The sequence below is a fragment of the Protopterus annectens genome, chromosome 7.part0 (genome assembly GCF_019279795.1).
Source record: "Protopterus annectens isolate FY-2018-M chromosome 7.part0, PAN1.0, whole genome shotgun sequence".
In the NCBI taxonomy this organism is placed as follows: Eukaryota; Metazoa; Chordata; order Ceratodontiformes; family Protopteridae; genus Protopterus; species Protopterus annectens.
Window position 1 is genome coordinate 375,281,889 of NC_056739.1, and position 22,500 is coordinate 375,304,388.

General features: G+C 35.3%; 1 protein-coding gene across 2 annotated transcripts in view; it reads right to left on the minus strand.

The window, feature by feature from the left end:
* MOV10 (Mov10 RISC complex RNA helicase) overlaps positions 1–22,500 on the minus strand; it is an 892,455-nt gene that overhangs the window by 721,114 nt on the left and 148,841 nt on the right. The gene's annotated exons all lie outside the window — the stretch shown is intronic.

Consider the following 22,500-nt stretch of genomic DNA (forward strand, 5'->3'; position numbering starts at 1 on the left):
TATGCACTAACAACATTCATCATTATACCATCAACATCACTCTATCCGACACTCTTTTCACCTCCAAAACACTCTTAACATACTGTTCCTTCAGAATAACTCCTACGCCATTTCTTCTTCCATCCACACCATAATAAAACAATTTGATCCCACCTCCAATACACCTAGTTTTACTCCCCTTCCATCTCATCTCTTGCACACACAATATACCAACCTTCCTTTATATGTGTGTGTGTGTGTGTGTGTGTGTGTGTGTGTGTGTGTATATATATATATATATATATATATATATATATATATATATATATATATATAGCCGGGCATACTTATGCAAAAGTGCTTTTCACCAAAGAAGTACTTTCACGCAAGTATGCCTGTTGCCGAGGCCATACCACTGTGCGGATAAGGGAAAATTCCTTTTTCCCCACTGTAGTGCAGTCTTGGAGGGAGTATATTAAAGTAGGGGGGTGTGGGGGGCACAGGCTCCCACATGGGAGGTGCAGGGGGGCAAAACCCCCCTCCTAAAATATTTATGTAGTGTTTTTTTTTTTAGTAACACGCTTTAATGAAAGCGCTTTTTCGATAAAAGCGCTTTCGTTAAAGTGTGTTTGCTGGTTATGGATTTGGACATTTGGTCATTTGAGCAAACGTCCTAGATCCATATGTATATATTTATTACACACACATTATAAATTTATACATATATATATATATATATACACATATATATATATATATACATATATATATATATATATATATATATATATACACACATATATATATATATATATATATATATATATATATATATACACACATACATATACACACAAAAGATATACATACCTACAGATTCAAGAATATATGGATGGAAAATGGAATTATGCTTAGCAGAGCTTTATGGGTAAGATGTAGCTTTTAACAACTGAGTTGGCTTATGCTACATGGATAACAGCAAATTATTATATTGAGAGGTATGAAATCATTATGAGGCAAGTGAAAACAATTGCAATAAAGAATATCATGGGGAGAAGACCAAAAAAAGCTGAGAGACATGCACAGGAAAGAGAAGTAGAAAGAAGGGTGACATAGATGCTAACTGAAGATGGAAGTAGGATGAATGAGAGGGAATAAGTAAAGGGGATGAAAAGATGAGCTAAGGAAGATGAAATTGGGATAAAGGCGTGTGTGAGAGCTCCAGGGTTTATGTAATGTTCATGTAATGTGACCTGAGTGAGTGCAGCGGAACTTTGCTTGGATGAAGACGTGTTCCTTCAGCTGTTGTCTGAAGACAACACTTTTGGACATCCTGGATTAAGACAGGAATGGAGTCCCATAGTTTAGGTGGTAGGATGAAGAATGCATGGTCAGTGCAAATGTGTTTACCTTTAGGCTGGATTGCGATAGAGATTTTATTTTAACATTTGTTTACCGGGAAAATCTGACTTGGAATGCAGACAGTTTTCAGCAGAGTCCCAGGGAGAAATGCTCCAGATGCATGTCTTTGTGATGGGAGAAAACCAGAGCACCTGGAGGAAACCCACATGAACACAGGGAGGACATGCAAACTCCGCACATAAGGCGCCCCAGCCAAGAATCAAACAGGAGAACCTCTTGCTGTGAGGCAACAATGCTACAGCTGCACCACTGTGCCATCCAAGAGATACCACTTATTATACGTGAGGGTTTCGGTGAAAAGTTTCAGTGAGAGGGGATGGTGTTTCAGCAGAAAGGGCATTGTGAATTAGTGATCCTAGTAGGAGTTTGGCTGTTAATGTGTTGGGAGACATTTAGCTTTGATCACAGTTATATAGTGTTTATTATTGGAAGAGTTAGCAATGAACTGGCAGATGTTATTGAAAATGGTTTGTAAGGTGGTGGCATTTTTCTTTTGGGCTGCAGTTATAATGGGCAGTCCATATTTGAGTTGCGATAAGAGCGTGTCCATATTTGAGTTGCAATAAGAGCGTGTCTTTACCTATGGCAGCTTTGGCTGGCTTGAAAAGAAAATACAAAATGTATTTGAGTGTGTGTGTGTGTGTGTGTGTGTGTGTGTGTGTGTGTGTGTGTGTGTGTGTGTGTGTGTATATATTTTATATATATGAATGATATACATACATATAGCTATAGCTGGGTCTACTTCAAATGCTCGAAGTTGCAGAACATCGACCCACACATCGAGAACAAGATGATTGATGTTCTACGACATCAAACATGAAAGGACTAAATTCAAAATAAAAACTCTGCTAGTAAGTTTTTACAGGGGCAAGTCCCCCCCTGCACCCTCCACACCCCTTGCTACTTAAATATACCAACTCCAAGATCGCAGTACAGTAAAGTGAAGAATTTCCCATTCTGTGCCATTTTCTTCACTGTAGTGTTATCTCGGAGTTGGTATATTTAAGTAGCAGGGGGTATGGGGATGCAGGGGGCTTGCCCCCCTGCAAAAATGTGAAATACGAAGTTTCATATTTTTTTAGCTTGATTTTGCAGAACTTCAATCCTCTAGTCCACAATGATCTGAGGTTCGATGGTCTGCAATTTCGATACTTGAAGGGGACCCCTACAGTTATATACTATAGACAGAAGAGAAAATGTAAAATGGTAGGTTGTTTTTAAATTTGAATATCCTTTATTACAAGGCAAACAACCTAGTTCTGATTTAACATCTTGTAGTAAAGTCCCTATTAAGGAGAGTTCTGTTTCAGGAGACCCTAAAGAGCGGATATTACCCTCCTACGTGCATTTCAGATGAATTCCCTAACACAGCCTGAATTTGCTTAAAAAAGTGACGAAAAGAAGAAAACAATGTTTAGACTCCCTAGAACATGAAGGGGATAAGGAGGATAATACTGATGACCAGGGTCCCTGATAAAGGGTCCAGTAAACCTTCGAGGAAAAAGGGTCCAATGTAAAATAAAGCAAGGTGAAAAAAAAAAAAAAGAAAACACTGCAAAGGCAAAGGATAGTTCTACTATTAGCTGTGTTAATGCAAGTAGTATTTGAAGAGAAACATGGACAATTTTTTTTTATAAATTTATGTAAGGCAATTGAGGTGGATATTTTTGGTCTCTTAGATACAAATTCCTTAAATGATTAGCATGGACATCAGGTAGAAAGTATTTGGTGACAAAGTTGTGTTTTGGTGAGGAGTCCTGTTCTGGTATAGCTATTTTACTTCTATTAAAAAAATCCAATAAGGTAATTAGAAGTTGGAGTATCAGGCCGCCTAGTTGTTTGTGATGTTAAAACAGCTAATGGTTTTTCAAGATTTTATATATGCACCCTCCTTTGTTTAAATCAAGAACAGACTTGTTTATTTCTTTACAGTCTCATGTCACAATAAATTGTCCTGTTATACCGGTTGGTGACTGGTACTGACATCTTAGAACTTTTATCGAAAGACATTTTTGATTATAAACCTTTTCTAGAAATTCCATATATGGGACCTACTTATTACAAAAGACAGCTACTGAGATTTTGCATATACATAGGATCTATTTTTTAGTCTTTGATCTATATGATGCTGACATTACCAGATCATAAGATATATTTTTTGAAATAGCCTTAAATACTGTTACATAAAAGAAGGGGAAATGTTTTAAGAAATGTAATAGATGCATTATATAGATCACAGAGTAGGCTGCAATGTTACAACTGTTGTGAGAGCAATCAGTTTCATTAGTGCCCTTTTGCAAAGACTGGTCTAAATAGTAGCCTTATTATAAGGCAAAATACAGTGCTTTATTTTCTTCTGCTTCAAATGCTTTACTACAACTTAAGAAATACAAATATAAACAGAAATGGAAAACTGTGTTTGTAGATAATCTCAAAACATTATGAACAAACATTTGGTTGAATATGATATAAGAATTATTCTATTGCAGAATTTAAAGTACTATGGGATTTCTAGAAAACTCTCAGGGTATATTTTGTCAGCTTTTGAAAGTATTTCACATCTATAAGTCATAGGACGTTACTAGGCTACTGGCCATGAAGCCTTTCCAAGCCTAGCCAAAGTTTTGCTTCCATGTTTCCAAGGTCAGCACTTTTCCTCCCTGTCAAGCAGGGCCATAGGTGGGATCCCAGGTGAATATTTTTTATTACCCATCCAGTCATCCAGGTTACGCTTGAACAAGGGCAGAGAAGTACTCTGCTTAACATGGAGAGGGAGTCTATTCCACATATGGGGGAGTCTCTGGGACACATATCTGTCCCACCAGCAGGTCCTATTAAATGTCACAGGCTAGGTTTAGGTGCCAAGTGCACATGACACATGTGGTGCTTGATTTGCGGATATGCAGCATTTCCAGTAGGCCAGGGTTTGAGATGGCTTTAAATCCCAGAGGTCCCCTCTGAGCAGTCTGTATGAGACAGAGTAAAGTGAGAGGGACTTAAGCCTATCCTTGTACGGCAGTTGCTGGAGACCCTGAATTAGTCTCATCAGGGGCATCTGCAGTCCCTCCAGCTGCTGCAAGTGCCTAGTGAGGCACATACCAAAGGGGGCACTGTACTAGATTATAGGCCTAATTAAGGAAGAGTACAGAGAGGTTATAAGTTCTTTTTTCCTGGATACTATGCCCTTATTTATGAGATGAGCCATGTAGTATGCCCTATGCACTACTGAGGCTACGTTTTGATCAAATACTAGACTGCTGTCTACCAGAGTGCCCAGATCCCTTAGTGCTGACTGTGTGCCAAGGACATTGTTGATGATGTGGTACTTTGTGGGTACATAATTTTTACCAAAGGGGATAACTATACACTTTTTGGCATGGAGTTTGAGGCCATGTTTTATGCTCCAGTCATTAGTTTTGGCAAGACCCTCCTGGAGAATGTTTACATAATTTGGGAAGTCAATGACTGCCCCAGTTTGCAGTCATCCACAAACTTGGTCAGCCATAGACCTTTTGTTTTTGCCTGCACATTGGAAAAGTATATTACAAAAAGTAGGGGTCCTAAGACTGAACCCTGAGGGACCCCACTAGCTGCAGGTTTACTATTTGAGGTGAAGTCCCTTATTTGGACTGTATGAGTTATGTCAGTGAGCCAATTGACAATCCACCTAGTGACGTAAGAGTTGATGCCCAGATGAGTAAGACGGTGTTTTTTTTGTTTTGTTTTTTTGCTGTGGAAAATATATTTAGCAGGTATTGCATATGATACTTACATATCTTAACAGAAACTCATCCCTTCATACTGAAGGTATTCCTTTGGAGTTTAATATATACATCATTACAAATTAAAACAAAAAAATTCTCTACATGTCTTATATGATTGGTTATCTAATGGTATTGGTAAAGATTCCGTGAAGATGTAGTCAGGATTATTTAAAAAAAAGGAGGGTGGATAAAAAGATATTAAAAACTGGAGACAGATTATTTTAACACCTGAATGAAACTGTTTGAACAATATCATACTGAATCTTGCCTATAATTTACATAAAAATTTATAATCTGTATTTATTAAAGGTAAATTTCTAAAAGATTTACTTTTGTTAACAAAACAAATAGATGTTATTTATACCACACATACAGGTTTCATTATTTATTGTAACATGGAAAATTGTACAGCTCTATTTCACATGCATGACTATTGGATATTTTAGGTTTTTCTATTATGATTTCTATTCAATCTATATGATAATTTATGAAATGACGTTGGTTAGGCCTATAGTTAATGGCCATTTAGCAAAGATCAAGTTTACTATAAGTTTTTAAAAAGGTTGCACACTTTTTTTTGCTTTAATTATGAATGCTGTTACTGAAGAATGTCATTTTATTTCTCTGCCTTTTGCAATTTGGCATATTTTTCCTACTATTCCTCTTCCTGTAGTATTATCTTATGTAGAGGATTTTATTTTAATTTTAAAAGAAATGTGTATTATCTGCAGTCTTGAATGTTGTTCAACATTTGAGTTCACTGGGTTTACATCTTAATATGACTAATTTTAAAGGTTATTCTTCCCCTAAATTAGATTGTGTTATTCCTTTTGAATTCTACTTTTCTCCAGCTAGTAGGTATTCCTTTTGGTGATTCTCATATTATTTTTATGCAACTGGTGTTTGGGCATTGGGAATCTTTGCTTTCTAATATATCTACCTCTATTACAATGGAAGTGTTTTTGCTTTTCTTTTTCTAATTTTGGATAAACTGAGCTACTCTGGACAAGTTTTTCTATTGCCAAGAAACAGGGAAAAGGATCCTCTTGATATTTCTTTGTTTTTGGTTGGGGGTACCTTGAGCCCCATAACAGAAGTTATGTAATCACCATAATGATATATCTGTGTTGTACATTTTCATCCATCCTCAACTGATGGGCATCAAATCAGACCTTGGATCCAGTTTGGACACTTTTTCCAGATTCACAGACTCAACTGTCAAGCTCCTCTCTTTACCCATAATGCCCCACTAACCTAGCATACCTCAGACTGAGTTTGCTGTGCCTAATAATGCTTGGCTGACACTTTAGTATCTATAAGGCAGACACAATAGAGAGAATACTGGAGCTCAAATAAGGAGCAATTGATTCCCAAAGTAGCATCCTTTAGGTCTCTCCAGGAAGAAAGGGAAGGGGGTAAGGAGGGTGTAAAGTGGAGGAAGAATGAAAACGAACACAGATGTATCATTATGGTGAGTACATAACTTCTTTATCTGATGATGTGATTTTCATTCATTCCTCAACTGATGGGACAAAGTCCTCAGCTAAAGGAACTTTGGTGGTCCTCATGGAAAGCTATTTTGGAGTGCTGTGGAGCCAAAAGCAGCTCTGTTCCTAAAAATAAATCAAGCTTGGTATGAGCACTGGCCCAAATGGTAGTTGTACAAATGTCATCTATCAATGTTCTTGACCAAAAAACTGAAGTGGCCATAGGCTTTGTGGAATGTGCTCTATGGGACTTGGGCAAAGACCACCCTCTCTAGCTATAGACAAAGAATATGCAATCAGTCAACCACCTAGCTAAAGTCACTTTAGAAACTGCCATACTCGATCAGTTTGGTGAAAATGATACCATTGCTTAGTTTTCCTGAAATTTTTGGTTTGATGGATAGAACATCGAAGTTGCCTGTGCACATCCAAAAGCTGGAGGATGTAGTCACCTGTATTACAAAATCTGTGGAAGAAAACCAGGATGTTAATAACTTGATTAATGTTAGACTTAGTAGCCACCTTAGGTAAAAAGGATGGATTTTTACATAAGGAGACTCTATCCCTATGAAAAACCAGTTAGGGATATTTCAAAGAAAGAGCCTGGAGTCCAGATACTCATCTAGCTGACAAAATAGCAACTAAAAAAAAACTGTATTCCAAAACAAACATTTAAGGTCAGTCTTGGCTTAAGGTTCAAAGGGGCTTTGGGTCAGACCTTGTAAGTAAGATAGCTAAATCCTATGAAGGAGTAGTTTCCTTGACTGGGGCTTAAGAAGATGCTTTTCAGAAAAGCCTTGCACAATCTAGAACAGGCCAAAAATGGATTTTCACCTGAATGAAAGTTTAAAGGGAGCCAACTGTAACAGTGGAGAAACTAGCCTCTTCATAAAAATGGAAGCTAAAAATTCAAGGGCAGCAGGTACTGGGATAGAAAAGGGGGCCAAATTTCTCTTGATGGCACAAACTGAAAATTTCTTTCATTTACATTTGTAGTTTTCCTGGTAGAAACATTTTAAGACAAGAGAATATACCAGATTGAGGAGATAAGCCTGGGCTGTGTCTAGCCATCACCGGAACTTGATAAACCATGCAGTCAGCTTGATGCCGGTTATGTCCAGATGAGTCATTCCCATCGGATGAGACGGAACATGTGGAGTGGGGTCCAGTATCCAGGGAGGATACAGAAAAAGCCACAGGAAGGGAAACCAAATTTGATGAGGCCAAAAAGGTGCAATAAGTATAACTCTGTTCTTCAACTGGTATGTTTTCTGTAGGAATTTAGGGATTAGAGGTAACAGGGGATACGCATAAAGGAGACCAGAGAGCCAATCATGAACTAAAGCATCTTCTGGTGACTTCCCCAGAATGAGGACAAGGGTGAAGAACCTGCTGCACTTGTTGAGGGGAGAAGTGGAAAAACAAAACGCATCATGGCTGGTCCCATCAACAGAAAATTCTCTCCACATCTTTGACATTGAGACTACTTGTGCAGCTTCAGAATGAACATGCTTAGTCTGTCTACAAGCATGTTGGCTTTCCCCAATATGTGCATTGCTATCAGAAAGTGGCTTAAAGAGATCACCCATTGCCTGACTCTTATTGCATCTCACCATAGAGGATAAGATCAGGTTCCCCTGTGTTTGATGATGTACCGGACTACAAACATATTGTCCATTTGAATTACAATCATCCCTGAGGGGACAGCATCTTGAAAGGCCTGTAATGCTAGGAGGACTGCTTTCATCTCCAGGACACTGATGTGTGAATTCACCTCTGCCAAAGGGTAGTGCTCTGAACAGGTAATGACTGGCTCCCAGGTACAAAGGAATACCCTCTGAAGGGTAGGAAAAGTGAGACAGAAAAGAAAGAGGAGTACAAGCAACGGCACTCAGAAGAGTACCCAAGAAACTCTTGACATAGAAGATAAGATCTGGTTCTCCCATTTGTTGATGTACCAGACTATAGTCATATTGTTCATTTGAATCGCAACCATCCCAGAGGAGAGAGCATCTTGAAAGGGCTACAATGCTAGGAATGCTCTCATTTCCAGAACAATGATGTGTGAATTGGCCTCTTCTGGAGACCATGTACTTTGGACTGAAATGCCCCCCTCCACCCCAGTTGGGAGGTGTCCATAGTCACTGTGGTCACCAGCAGTGGGAGAATAAGTGAACAATCTTCAAACTTCTTCTGAATGGATCCACCAAAGAAAGTATTTCTTGCAAACTTGTGTGATCCTGACCAGGGTGTACAAGGGCTGCTGAAGAACAGACTACTGTACTGACAGATTCCAATGCAGAAACTGCAAATTAAATAAGTTTAATGCAACAGAGTAATTACTGATGACATGGACCATAAGGCTTGCAAGACTAGTCATGCTGAAGGAGAAGAATTAGAGGTCACTTCCATGACCTAGGATCTGACAGTTTGTACTCTTGTTAGACGAAATGATGCCAACTGATAGACCGCATCTAGATGAGCACCTATGAACTCCAGATTCTGTATAGGTGCGAGCTGTGGCTTATTGTAGTTGACTTATGTACAAATGGAGACATAACTGAAGCAAGTAGTCCCTTGCTTGTATAAGTAGATTTCTGGTCGGAGCAGTCAGGGGCCAGTCATATAGATACAGAAACACCTGGAATTCCTGCAGTCTCAAGTGAGTTGCTACCACCACCATATATTTGCTGAACACTCTGGGAGCTGTGGTGAGGCCAAAAGGCAGTGCTCTGAACTGGTAATTACTGACTCCCAGGTACAAAGGGATGACCTCTGAAGGGTAGGAAAATAGAGAAGAAAGACGTACCAACAATGGTACTCGGAACAGTACCCAAGAAGCTAACAAGTAAGAAAGAAGAACTACCTAATGGGCAGAAGCCAAGAACTAGAAGGTAAGGGAAGATGGGAAAAGAAAGGTAAAAATAATCCAATAGAAACTTACAACCCTTAAAAGCTGGGGAAAAAAAACACCACCCAATTGCTCGAGAGAAGGTGATCCATGTCTGAGCGATATGGTGGCAAACAAGATCTGAGGTATGGTAGGTTAGTGGGACATTATGGGTAAAGGAGCTTGAGAGTTGAATCCATTCATCTGGAAAAAGCAGCCAAGCGAGATCAAAGGTTAGAGCAGAGACCCAGCAGTTAAGGACTGAATGAAAATGAAAATGTTAAATCATATTTTTTGCCCAAGATAAGATGATGGATTGGGATGGATTTATCAATTTTGTCATCTACACATTTATTTTGGATTTTGGCAAAATTAAAGCATAGGCAATCTGACTTCTTAGGACAAATTGTTATGGGAAATATAATTTATATTGGGGAAACAGTTTAAGTGTAAATGGACCTCTCATTTTGTTTTAAAAGAATATGTTGATTGTATACAGAGATGGAAATTAATATATACATCCTTACTACAATCTAGGAGATTATGGTATGAAATGATTATGGATTCCTTTTTTATGAAAGGCCTTGGACTTCCTTATCTAATACTGTTTCACAAAGTCTTAAAAGAAGACTCAAGCGACTAAATAATTTTCCAGAAGCATGTGATTGTATGGGGAGATCATCTTTAGGTAGGTTATCAGTGAAGGGACAAATGAAATATAAAATATATCAATAAAGATGATCTCACATCTATGGACTGAAGAATCCATTTATTTCTAGAATGGTCTAGAATTCAAATGTTTTGGATACGCGTTTTTTTTTCCTGCAACACTTAATATTCTTACATGGACATTGAGAGCATGCAGTAGAATACTATTTCACATTCAGATAACTTGTTGTTCAGGAATTTTTGGTGTTCATGGTTGACAAGATATGAATAACTTATTAAATAAGTTGTGGGACTGTTCGTAGATATTAGGAACATTACGAAAATGGTTATGGAAAAAAGGCTGGGGTGATGTACACACAATTTCATGAGTGATTTTTGTTTATATACCTTGTGTATATATTTCTTGTCTTCATTTATGGTACATATATATATATATATATATATATATATATATATATATATTTTTTTTTTTTTTTAAACAACTTTATTGAATTTTCAATAAAAGAACTAAATACAAAAGATGTTCAAGTATATTCAATACAAATGTTAAACAATTTATAACTAACAAAGGAACATAACTATTTACAATAACACTCACATGTATATCAGATTTTAATAAATGTTTTTCACAGTTAATATTTTTCTAGCAAATCAAATAATTTTTTACACAAACTTATTTTATGTTTTTATTTGTTCTTGACTTGATAGTCAATAGCTCTAGATTGCAGACTTCAGCGAGAAGTAATTTAAATTCTCAAAATGGAGGAAAATCAGATTTCCAATGGATTGTTGTTATTTTCCTTGCTACAGACAGTACTGTCCATATTATTGGATATTTCATTTTATTAACACTTTCATGCATTGGAGTGTTAAATAATATTAAAGACTTGGTTAACATAAAGTTATCTGTAAACAAGACTTGTAAGAAACAATTTATATCTTCCCAATATTTTGTTAATAGTATGCAATCATAGAACATACGTGACCAGTCAGCTTTCAATATCTTTTTACATCTCCAACACGTTTATGTTCTTGTTGAATTTGTTAATGATATGTGGTGTAATGAAGGATCTATGCATAAATTTCAAAGTATAAATTCTCCACTTTAAAGATGCAGTTTTATAAGCCGATTCTAAAATATTAATTGTATTAAAGTAGTCCCAATATTTTCGAGGATGTTGATTTGTTTCATCTCTTAATATTTTACAAATATGTGATAATGTAATATTAGCAATATTTGCATTTTGAGTGCTTGTAATTAGAAATAATATTTTTGGTATAGATTGTATTAAATCTCGGAGCATTAAGTATAAAGCATTTGATAAATGTTGTCTACATTCTTGTAAATTTAACCAATATACAATTTCTATTTTAAATTCATTTTTCAGGTCCTCTAAAGACTTAATTATGTCCTTTCTCATTAGTTGAGACCAATAAATTAAATCTTTCTCTTTGAAAATTAACATTTTTGTGAGATCTGTTGAGAGTACAAGGCCTTGAGTGAAGGATATTGGATACAGAAGAAAGAACCAAACTTTATAATTTGTAAACTTAAAGATATAATTTCTAAATGTCTTAAAAAGAGTTAGTATATAGTTTGATATGATTTAATTGATTGAGTTATAAAAAAATCTTTTATCATCCATAGGATAGAGTTCTTCATTATTAATGTTTTTTGATAATTTAGCGAGATAGTAAAATCCCAACATAATAAAGTTAAGTATAATTTCCATTTAGAAGAATAGTTGTTAAATAAGAGGGAAATAGTTTTAATAAAATCGAGGACATTGTATAGAATTCCAAATTTGGAAAACTTATACCTCCTTTTGTCCAATCATACGTGTGGTAATTTAAAGCGATTCTAGGCTTATTAGGATGCCAAAAAAATTTAATCATTAATGTATTGAATTTTTTGATTATAATTTTGGAAGGAAATAAAGACAACAATTGAATTATGTAAAGTATTTTAGGGAGGATGATCATTTTGATGATTGACAGTCTTTCTTCCATAGTAAATAATAGTCTATTCCATTTATTTATTAAATCTTCTATTCTAGACAATTACTATAGTTTACTTGAGCAATATCTTTGATATTATTTGTAAATTACTTCATTTGTAATTACTATTCCTAAATATGTTATTTAATTGTGCTGAGGGATATATATTTTGTATTTCTGAGGAATTGTAATTCCTTCTATATTACCAAAAAGTATCTTGGTTTTATTACTGTTAAAAGTTAGACCTGCTATTTTTTGAAACTTCATAATATTGTCAAATACTGTTGGGATAGATTTATTATTTTCTTCCAAAGTTATTAAAATGTCATCAGCAAATAATTGTATTTTAGAAGAAGTAGTAGAATTCAACTTGAAACCTTCAATTCTTTCATCATCCCTTATTAAGCTGGATCATGGTTCCATAACTAGTGTAAATAATAGTGGTGACAAAGGACATCCTTGTTTAGTTCCCTTTATAATTGTTATTTTCTCAGAAATGGTAGTACCAATTTTAATATAAGCTTGACTATCTTTATATAAATTGAATATAAGGTCTGTAAAATTATTCGAGTAATTCACCTCTTCTAAGAGTATGAATAGGTAATCCCAATTAACTGAATCAAAGGCACAGTTTATGTCTAAGCTTATTAGGGTTAGGTTTCTATTTAATGTTTTTGCAGCATCTATCAAAGTAATTGTTCTTTTAATGTTATCATAAGTATTTCTGTTAACTATAAAACCAGTTTGGTCTTCATTAACTAGGGATGGTGAAAAATTCTTAATCCTTTCCACATATATGGACATGAACATTTTGTAGCCAACATTTAATAAAAAGATTGGTCTATATGAAGAACATTTGGTGGGGTCTTTATTTGTTTTAATTATTGGGGTAATATAAGTATATTTCCATGATGGGGAATAATTGTGTTATTTTGGGATAAATTAAAAACTTTGTGTAATAAGTTTAGTGCCGATTTTGGAAGAATTATATATTTCTGGTATAATTTCTGGAATAATACCATCATTTCTGAGTGCTTTGTTTGATTTAAGTTTTATTTGATTTTGTACATCTTTAAAATATATTGGCTTATCTATATTAATAGATTGTTCATGTGATAATCTATTTTAATATATTTAGATATAAAAGTCTTAACATAGTCTTTAGGGTCCACCTTTTGTGATTTCTGATTAATTTTATAAAAAAAATCTTTGAATTCAGATAAGATATTTTGTAGTTCTGAAACTAGTTTTCGCTTTTTTGGAGAATAAATCTATTTGATATAATTGAATTTTTTAACTCTTTTGGTTTTGTTTGCTAAGATATTTAGAGATCTAGGATTAGTTGAAAATTTTATAAATTTAAAGTTCTCTATGTTAATCATTGTTTTGTGATTTAAAATCTCCAAATATTTTTTTTAACTCTTTTGGTTTTGTTTGCCAAGACATTTAGAGATCTAGGATTAGTTGAAAAGTTTATAAATTTAAAGTTCTCTATGTTAATCATTGTTTTGTGATTTAAAATCTCCAAATATTTTTTTTTAACTCTTTTGGTTTTGTTTGCCAAGACATTTAGAGATCTAGGATTAGTTGAAAAGTTTATAAATTTAAAGTTCTCTATGTTAATCATTGTTTTGTGATTTAAAATCTCCAAATATTTATTATTTCGTTCATTTATTTCTTCTTTATTTTTTCCTTTGTTATTTCTCTCAGTGTTAAGTTTTAACTTGTCTAGTTTACGTTGTATGTCTAATAAATCTTTATCCCAGGATTTTCTTTTATTATTGTACCATGTAAGTACTCTTCCATATAAATATGCTTTTAAAGCATCCCATATGTATATTTCTGAAGTTTCTCCAGTATTATTTAGAGTAACAAAGTCTTGTATCCCTAATAACAGAAATTCCTTAACATTCTTTCATTTTTGTTATGTAAGCTGGCATCCTTCTGATTATAATATTGTGTATTTTCTTAGTTAATAGTTCAAAGGTAATCAAGTTGTGATCAGATATGGGACATGAGATGACTTTTACAAGATCATGTGTTAACTCATTTGAGATCAAAACTCTGTTAATTCTTGAATTTGTTTTGTGTCTAAGAATAATGGGTATATGGGAGTGAGTCCGGTTCTGCAAACATGTTTATGTCCTTTAATAAAAATAAATTTTCAAAGTCTTTTAATAATTTTGCAGAGGTGGAAAATTTCCTTGTAACTGTAGTGTTAGCATCTGTATCATTCAAAATACAATTAAAATCACCTGCAATTACAATGCTACCTTTAGCTAAGCTTACAATCTTGTTTAAATGCTGTTTTACTGTATTTGATCCTATACCTGGTATCCAATATATGTTTATTAGAGTATATATGTTCTTATATAATTCTACTGTGACTGAACAAAACATCCCTTTATTGTCTTTGTATACTTCCAATATTTTAGGTACAGGGAGGGAATTACTCCATAAAATAGCTACCCCTCTTTTTTTTCATTATGTTCTGAGCTAGCTAGAATTGAAAAATGTTTGGAGTTTAAATTATCAATATCTGAAGATACCAGTTATCAATATCTGAAGATACCAAGTGTGTTTCTTGTAAAGACAAGGTGTGATTTATGTGTTTTAAGGTATTTGTTTAAACCTCTTCTTTTGCAGGGATTATTTAGACCATTGATATTAATTGGAATGCCTTTTAAAAGAAACATTTGTATTTATGTTTGTTGTGTACATAGTTATTCAGTAATTTGTCATCTTGTTGATAATAAATGCTAGAAAACCTTAGTAATAAGTCAATATTATACTGTGAGATATTACAACATGTTATTGTGAATGTCAGAAAAGATTGCATCAAATCATTAAAACATAACTAACCCTCCCCATTCTGGAGTTGAAAACCCCTAATTTGAGTAGCATAACCACTCAAATTATCATCCTTTCCAATAGCAACTGTACTCAAGCTACTGTCAATCTTTACTTGTAACTAGGAATGCTATAATTACTAAAATAAAAAGCTCATCACTTTATATAGCTGAAGTTTTAAACCATATTGTTATAACATACTGCAAGTTTAGTACTTTCTATGTAACTTATCCATAAAGATTTAAGCCAATTATAAGATTATTTTATAGTTATTACCTATAAGAAACAATGAAAAGAAAAACAAATCTAATAGTATACTTCAAAGAAGAATGATATCGGTCTGTAAAATTACTCTTTTATAATGTTAAATGGTAATCTATACGATGCATTTGTCATTAAAATCATGTATTGTTTAAACAATTTCCCTATTAATGATATTAGATTAGGTACAGACTATCTAGGTTTATGAATATATATATATATATATATATATATATATATATATATATATATATATATATATATATATAAAAAAAAACCAGATAAATTCTTTACTCTGTATATTAACTTATTTTCATTATATGCACTTCTACAATGGTTGTACTGTTATTTCAATATGCAAGAAAAAATGTTAACTAAAGATCACTTAGAAGTGTATATATTGTGACACCATTGCATCTCATTAGAAACTTTATGCAATAAGTTCACTATGCACCAATTTCTACTAACAGAGTGTAAGGAGGTTAATTGCCTTTGCTGTCTACCATCTAATGGTAAAGATATTTACAATTTTGTTTTTCATACTACATGCAAGAGAAAAACACAGCTATAACTGAAGGTGCATGCAGTAATCTAACTAAATGTGTATTCAACATGAGGTAAACATTTTTTACAAAATTTGCATTGTGTTACAATGTCAGTGTAGTTATTGCTTGTACAATGCAGTAATATTATATACACATGAACATGTCAAAATATTGATAAAACATTGTGTCTTTTCATTTAAATCTTTCTTGCTTTTTTTCCTCCTTTTTTTAAACAATTTTCATTTAACAGTGTATAGATATGAAAGTACATGTGCATACAAACATATACAGATACCCCTATATGATTATATATACATAAATACACACACATATATATATATATATATATATATATATATATATATATACACATACATACACAACCACTCATACATACACATACATATTTTCTTTAGCCTTTCTTACTATTAATTGTAGCAAAAAATAAGAATAAAAGTTGAAATAATGTTTTGAATGTTTGTGGAGTGCTTTAAAGTTCTTTAAAACCTCATTGCAAGTAAACAGTGTTTCAACATTCCAACCGTGTTTCAACATTCCATTTTGTCTGTGCGTCGTTCCCACGGGTCCAAAGATCAGATATTTGGTCGCACAGACTTAAGTGGTGTCATCCAGCTGCTTTGTGCACTATTGAGGAAAAGTTTCTGCTCGAGCAGACTTCTAGGTGAAGAGAGAAAAAAAAAAAAAAAAGACTGTTCTTGAAATAAGCGGGAACTGTAAGTGCGTTTTCCTTTGGAATCACTTCTTGAGAGATGAGCTCGAGATAAACTGTTTCACATTATGATTGCAGTATTATTAATTATGTGTTTCAAATTACAAACCCATATATGTACAGTTCAAAAGCTTTTGTATCAAATTGAGGCTGCCGTAAGCCCCACTGTTCATGAATTGAGAAAATTGCAGATCAGCTGCACTTTTAAACCCACAAAACACATCATGAAGTTAAAGTACAGTGCAGCCTAAGCAACATCAAGACCATCCGGCCATATTTCTTGTTCTGAAATAACACAAGGCCAATAATCCAGGTTTCATACCTTCTCATAAGCTGTCAATTTAAATGTTATTCTCAGTGTTGCTCCATTCAATTAACCCCATTTTATATTCTAGTTGCTTTCAATTTATCTAGTTAATATATTAGATCATAAGTATCCCAATACAGCAAATTATTATGTAACATTACTACTACACACAATACACAATAGAGACACTATTAGAAGGAGATATAGAGAAAGAAAGAAAATAAAGAAGAAAGAGAAAGAAGAGAAAGAAAAAGAAAATAGATTATAGTCTATTTTGGAACCATATATGACTAAACAATTATAAACATAACTATAATAAATAAATGGTATTATATGCATATACATGACTTACTGACACAGACCTTAAAGACACATATACTAAAAATAACATAGTATTTAAAGTTGTGCACTTACATGGGCATGAAGACATTGTTTTAGTCATAAGACACTAGATTAATATTTAGAGTTTCTAGTTGAAAAGAAAAAATATTTTTTGAACTTTTTCTTCTTTTCCAATGTTTTCCAACTGTCATTTTCTGCTAATCTTTTAAGACTTGCACTTGCCCAGTCCATTTCTTCTAATTTTTCAATAACGTTATTAGATTTTATAAAAGTAAGGGCAGTATCCAGTTCTTCAATTGTTTTGATGCCATCTTGCAAGAAGATTTTTAAGTCTAGCAGGGAATAGTAGAGGAGTTTTTATTTGTGCTTTTTTAAGTTCCTAAATTAATGGTAAGAGTTGTTTTCATTTTGTTATTACTAGTGGAGAATAGTCATTGTCTAAATGGATGATGTTTTGATTTAATTTAATTGGAGCTTTTGCCCAGGCTGTTTTAAGAACTGGTTCTTTGTCATATGTTGATAAAAACCTCACTATTACTGATTTAGATGAATTATTCTTACTTGTTTTAGATTTAGTCAAGGATCTGTGAGCCCTCTCAATGCCATATGACAAGGATTCTGGCAGGTCTAAGTCTTTTTGTATCCAAGATCTTAAGAATTTGGGTAGATTATTGCCTTCTATATTATCCGGTAAGCCAAATATTCTGATATTATTCCTGTGAGACCGGTTCTCCAGATCATCCACTTTAGATTGTAAAAATGTATTTTGCTTCAATAAGTACTCTATATTTGTTTCTTCTTTATGTACTCTGCTGTCAATGTCATTGAGTGCTGGTTCAAAACCTGACATTTGAGGGTTTTTTGTATTTGAAGGTCTTCATGAATCTTTTCCATTTGTTTGGTACTGTCTTTTTTAAATATATCCAGTTTTAGATTCATTTTATCCTGTTTGGTAGATAGATCCTGTATGTTAGTTAGCAATGATTGTAAATCCTTTCTGAGAGAACTTTCTTGGTGTGCTGATTTTGAAGTAGCCATTCCACTGCTGGTGAGGAGATAATAAATCCAAAGTATTTTTGACAGGAAAATCACTGAATTTCTTCAAAATTTTTATATGAGGTCATAGATCTCTACAAGAAGATTTAGTTAACAAAGAAATTAACCTTCTCAAATAACTTTTAGCCAATAATTCCTGTCATACAAATATTTTATAGACAGAGATGAGTAGAACTGCTGCTATACTGGGCACATCTTGGCCACACCCCCGTACATACATTTTTGATGTTTCTTGGATGTTATGTTTCTAATGTACAAATATATGTCCCCTAATCTTTTCAATAGGTTCTATGGGATATTTACAACCACCTGAGCTTCCACCATCTCCAGCAGATGAGACTTCAGTTAAACATATCTACCAAATATGGCACACAGCAGTGCATTGTGGGCTGCATGACAAAGCTTTGTAGCACATCTTAGAAACTAGTGTAGTAATGCTAAATTGTCACTTAATTTAGAAACAAATACAATCAAGCATTAATGAGCTGAAAAACATACACTTTTTTTCTTGCAGGGGCAACCCTACCCCCACCCCTGCACCCCTACACCAGATATTTACTGAGCTCCAAGTTCACTTATTTATTTGACATTTGTTTACCAGGATAATCTGACTGGGTCAACAGAACCAGTTTTCAGTTGAGGCCCACGGAGAAATGCTCCAGATACAATCAAAATAATATCTTTCAGTAATGTGTCACAAATTCAAAGTAGAAAAGAAATAACATTTCAGTTTAACGATATAGATGATGCTGATGTAGTACAACAGTATAATCATAAGCATGGTTCTCTAACATCTTACAGTAGCATGTCATTAGTCAGAGTAGAAAAACTATATAATGCAGTTTAACATTATAGATTAGTGGGTATTTCAGGAAATAGTGAAAGTACAGTGAAACCATTTCAATACTGGAGAAGAGAATGGAAGTTTTGCTTAACAGATGAAGAAGTGAGTTTAATTTGGAGTATGAGGAATTCAAGATGCAACAATCTCAAACTTTGTATATATTCTTTCAGATAAAACTGCACACTTGTGTTTGATGGATTAAATGTGTGGAAGTCAACTCCAGTTTGGTGTGAAATTCTGCTAATCTCTCTTTGCAAATATTAAATGACTGAAATCCATCTTAAAACATCCTTTTCCCTAACAAATGGCATTAAGAGTTTTTAGTCCACTGTATAAATACAATAAAAAGTTTCCAGAGGTGGGTGGGTGTGCAAACTGGGATTTACCCATTTACATGGTCAAATCCTGTTGACACCTTATCACAAAACTGGATAAATCCTCCAAAAATGCCAGTATAGGATCATAGAAAGCTACTAGGCTAATAGCCCTAGGGCCCTTACAAGCCTAGCCAAGTTCTTACCTTTATTTCCATGATTAGCACCTATTACCCCTGTCCAAGAGGAACACAGGTGGAACCCTTGGGGTGACTTTATGGTCACCAAGCCAATAGTCCTGATTGCGTTTGAAGAGGGCCAATGAGGTGCTTTGTTTGACATGACGTGGAAGTCTGCTCCAAAGGTGTGGTAACCTGTAGGAGACAACTCTCTCCAGCAGGTTTTATTAATGTCGCATACTAGGTTAAGGTCTTTAGACCCCATGGAGCATATAAGAATAAACTGACAGTCGGAACTCTATGCCATTTTTTTTTACTTACTCCAACTGCTTACTCACAGTATACTAAAACTTCACCACAATACAAGAAATCTCACTTTATGCATCACTCTCTCTTATAGGTTTATAGGTAGGTAATAGGCTATCTGCCCTAGGGCATTTATAAGCCTAGCAAGAATGTGTTGGCTTTTGCCTCCCTTTTAGTTTGATTAGATTACTGAGCCTGTGTCCAGCAGGGCCATAGAAGTGATCCCAGGAGTAAATTTACGATTTCCCATCCACTTGTCAAGATTTCTCTTTAAGAGGGTCAGTGAGGGGCCCTGCCTAACATGGATTGGGATTCTATTCCAGAGCGAGGGAAGCCTCTGGGATATGAATCTATCCCTCCAGCATTGTCTTATTTATTGTTGTGCTGAGGTTTAAATCCCTGGAACGTTTAGCTCTAAGGGATTTGGTTTTCTTAAGGGGGAGCATGTCCATTAATTCCGGGTTAGACATGGCCTTGTACATCAAGCAGAGATCAGCTCTACTCAGTTGCGGAGTTTCTTTAGTCGAGCTGCATAGGGCATCTGTTTGAGGCCCACAGTCCTCTTGGTGAGGTACTTCTGGGGTCTTTCCAGCTGTTTCAGGTGTCAGGTAAGGTACATCCTAATTGGGGCATTGCACTCTATTATGGGCCATATGAATGATGAGTAGAGGGGCACAATGACCTCTCTTGATCTAGATGTGAACCCTTTCGTGATTAGGTGGGCTATATAGACGGTTTTTCTAACCACTTTGGCAATGTGATTATCAAAGGAAAGGTTGCTATCTACTTGGGTCCCCAGATCCCCAGATCCCCAATTACATCTTCCGTACTTAGTGGATTACCACCTATGTGGTAGTTCATGGGCACGTTTTTCCCAAAGGGGATGACTATGCACTTTTTGGCATTTAGCTTGAGGCCATGGTTCTGACACCAGGTATTTATCTCCATAAGACCCTTCTGGAGGATGTCTGTCAGCCGGAGAGTTGTTTATGGTTCCCAGTTTGCAATCATCTACAAACTTGTTCAGCCAAAGTCATCCTGTGCTTGCCTGTACCTCAGAAAAGAATATACCAAACAAGAGGAGTCCCAGGACTGAGCCCTGTGAGATGCCACTTGTAACCGGTTTGGAGTCGGACATGGCACCCGCAACTCTGACCATGCGAGTTCTATCCATGAGCCAGTTTGCAACCCATCTCTTGACATAATGGTTAATGTTCAAGCTGGTAAGCTTATCTATAATGCCAGAGTGGGGTATTGTGTCGAAGGCCTTTGCTAGGTCTAGGTAGGCTGTATGGACTATCTTTCCCTCTTCTATGGCCTTGGTAATTGTTTCAAAGAAATCTACTAGGTTTAAGAGGCAATATCTGCCTTTAACAAAGCCGAATTAGGTAGGGTCCAGCGTCTGGAGGTTCCCAATGTCTTTGTTTATGAAATCCATGATGATGCACTCCATAGCCTTGCAGACCAGGCTAGTCAGGCTTATAGGGTGATAGTTCCCGGCATCCGTTGTGGTATCACCTTTGTGGAGCAGGATAACTGTTGCTGTACACCATTCTTTGGGTACATATCCTGTAGTAAGGCTGAGTTTTGAACAGTGAATTTATGTGAGGGTTTAGTTCTTTTTGGAGCTCATGTAAGATGCAGCCTGGGATACCATACGGTCCCATTGATGCTGTGTTTTGGGCTTTGGAGAGGGCTGTTTTCACCTGTGTGTCTGTGATGTCTGAGGGTCTACATTCTTCTGGGATGGACACGGGCCCTTTTGGGGGTGTAGGGGGGTAAAATTTGCACTGAACCTGTCAGCCAGGATGTTGGCAATGTCAGTGGGTTCAGTGTATTTTTTGACATTTTGCACCATCTCAGAGCAGATCTGAGAGTTGCCACCTAGATTCTTGACATAGCTAAAGAAGGCCTTGTGATCATCTTTACAGTCTTTGTGGATTTTTCTTTCAAAGCTGGCCTTGGATGATTTTATGAGGGATCGTAGTTTCTTGCTAATACTGATCTGGGATGCCTTCCCTTTTTGGGATTTTGCTCGATCATGTATTAGTTTCCTCCTTCTGTTGTATAACTTATTTATGGCTGGGGTCCACCAGACTGGTCTCCTCTTTTTGGAGGAGTGAGTCTTGGTTTTACTTGGGATGGCTTGATCCATGCATTCCTGTAGGTGCTCATAGAATGCATTTGTAAAGGATTCTGCGGTTTGGGCAGCATTTTCCATTAGCCTGGGGGCTTTGAAACATTCCACCTCTGTCTTGAGAAGTGTGAAGTTTACTTTGGAGAAATTTTTCACAGTGGTTTCCTTGGCTGGGGTGGGGTCGGGATGTGGATGTCCAGTGTGATTAGTTTATGGCTGATCTTACCAACGAGGGGTTTACCTCTGGTGTGGAACATTGCGCCCCCATGTTGGCGATGACCAGGTCCAATATGTTGTCACCTCTTGTGGGAGTGATGACCAGTTGTTCCAGGGCATTTGAGTTTATAAACTCCAGGAAACATTGGGCAAAGGAGTTGGGACTTGAGTAGTTTTCCCAGTCAATGTTTGGGTAGTTGAAAT